The following is a 2,184-nucleotide window of genomic DNA, read 5'->3' on the forward strand; positions in this document are numbered from 1 at the left end:
GCCTCCAGCTGTGCCTCTGGCTCCTCAGGTGGGACTCGCGGTGTTACCAGAGGAGCCTCACCTAAGCCCTGGGCTGGTGCTGGAGTTGTGAGAGGAGAAAAAGTCACTCACATGCCAGTATTCCCTTGTGCCCCCCAGACACAGCACACAGCTAGAGCCCAGGATCCACCACAGGACACCCTCCCCGCCCAAAGTCCAGCAGCTGGGTGGTCTGAGGCCAGTCTTTGCTCCAGGCCAGGCTCTGGGGTGCTCCCTGTGTGTCTGGCCACAATCTCTCCCCATAAGCTCACATGGACCTCCCCACCCATTCCACCCCACCATCCCACCTTCTCACCCTTCGGCTCGGCCTCCTGAGGCTCCAGGTCTTCTCGCCTGCGCCTGCTGCGAGGACCATAGCCCCAGCACTGCAGGGCCAGGCTGACAATGGCCATCCGCCTGTTAGGACGCAGCTGCTTCGAGGTTGGAGGCCTGCGGGGCCTGGGTGGCTCTGGTGGAGGAGGCCTTCTCCCTGCCCCCTTGGGCCCTGGTTCCCCTGACGCCCAGGTGGCCACACTCACTTCAGGCCTGCTTTGGCCTGAAGTGGTGTGGCTCACCGGCCCGTCCCTGCTGGGCGTGGGGCGGTGGTCTTCACGGACCAGCTGCTGCTCCTCTTTGACCAGCAGAGACCTCTTCTTGGCCTGGCCTGAGGTCTGCAATGACAGTGACTGGCAGCTGACTGGGAGGACTCAAGCCTGACCCTAGTCACTGCTGCTTCTGCCCAGTGGACCAGATTCTGCTCCTGGATTGAGTCCAGCCCTGTGTCTACACAGACATCCACCGAGAGGAAATGAGACTCACCTCCAGGGCTCAGGATGGACCTCGGGCAGAGGGTGCCACCCACACTCCACGTCCACCCAGCTAGCCTTGACCTGGGGTGTGTGAACATGATTGGTCCTGACACCCGAACCCAGCCTGTTCCTCTTCTGGACAGACCCTCCCCACGTGAACACTCCCTTCACCCCCCAGCCCCCAAACACACGGGGAGGGGACATAGGGCTGCTCAGTTGGGATCAGAGGGGTGGCCTGGCCCAAACCAAACCTCCCTGTGTTACCTCTTGATCCCGCCGGGAAAAGGGCCACAGGCGTCCTCTCCTCTGAGTGGCGATCCGGCGGCGACCACGACTAAACGCACTCTCATCGCTGCCTCTCTTGAGGCATCGGCCTCGGGACAAGGGGAGACAACACGAAAACATGGTGTCTTCTCCAATGTCTCTATCCGAGTGAGATGGGAGGGGCAGTGACAGAATGTGGCTGCCTGGTTACCTGGGTTCCAGGCTCAGTTGGGCTCCATTGTCAGCATGTGAGGTATGAGTTGAACCTGCAGTCCTTTGGGGCACAGGATGATGCTCCAACCCACTGAGCCATATCCGCCAGGCGTAGAGTAGGATTTTTTATCCATGTTTGAACATATGATAAATAAAACAAATATCCACACCCAGAACATCATTGTCAATACTGCTCAAAGAGTGGACAACAAATTATAACATTTAATTAAACACATATACTATAAACGTGTGGGTTTTTTGCAATATTTACATTGGGGCATCCATATTTTTACTAATTACATAAAGCACTAGCAGATTTCTTTCTACTGTCTTAACAGTAGGTGTCAATAAAGTGATCCATTTAAAAGGACAACAACTGAACAGAACAATAGGTAATTTTTACAAATAGGACAATTTCTTTATAAAAGCACAGTTACCAATATATAAAACTTTGAAGGGGAATAATTTGGGCCTTAACAATCAAAGAAATGCAAATTAGATCACTTATATTTCCATTATTTCACATTTTTAAAATGTTATTGAACTAAGCCAAGAAAAAGCAGATAAACAACCCATTTCAGTGTTGCTAGTCCTATACAATAAACGCATTAGATGCAAATCGTCCGAATGGCGCAACAGTGGAACGACCATCCAGGTGACTCTCTGGGAACATGCTATGACACCCATGGGCACCAGGCCAGCCAAGGTGGGTGCAATGTGATTGGTCAGGGGTCTGTTCATCACCCCATGATCTCCCCACATAGGGAGGTCCAGGCCACTGACTGTCGGGCTGCAGCAGGTGAGTGGGGCCTCTCTCTCCTTGGGAAGCCCGGGTACTGGATGCCACAGCCAGAAAGAAACCTGGGTCTCAGTTGCTGGT

Source organism: Myotis brandtii, unplaced genomic scaffold (assembly GCF_000412655.1).
Source record: "Myotis brandtii unplaced genomic scaffold, ASM41265v1 scaffold815, whole genome shotgun sequence".
Taxonomy (NCBI): Eukaryota; Metazoa; Chordata; class Mammalia; order Chiroptera; family Vespertilionidae; genus Myotis; species Myotis brandtii.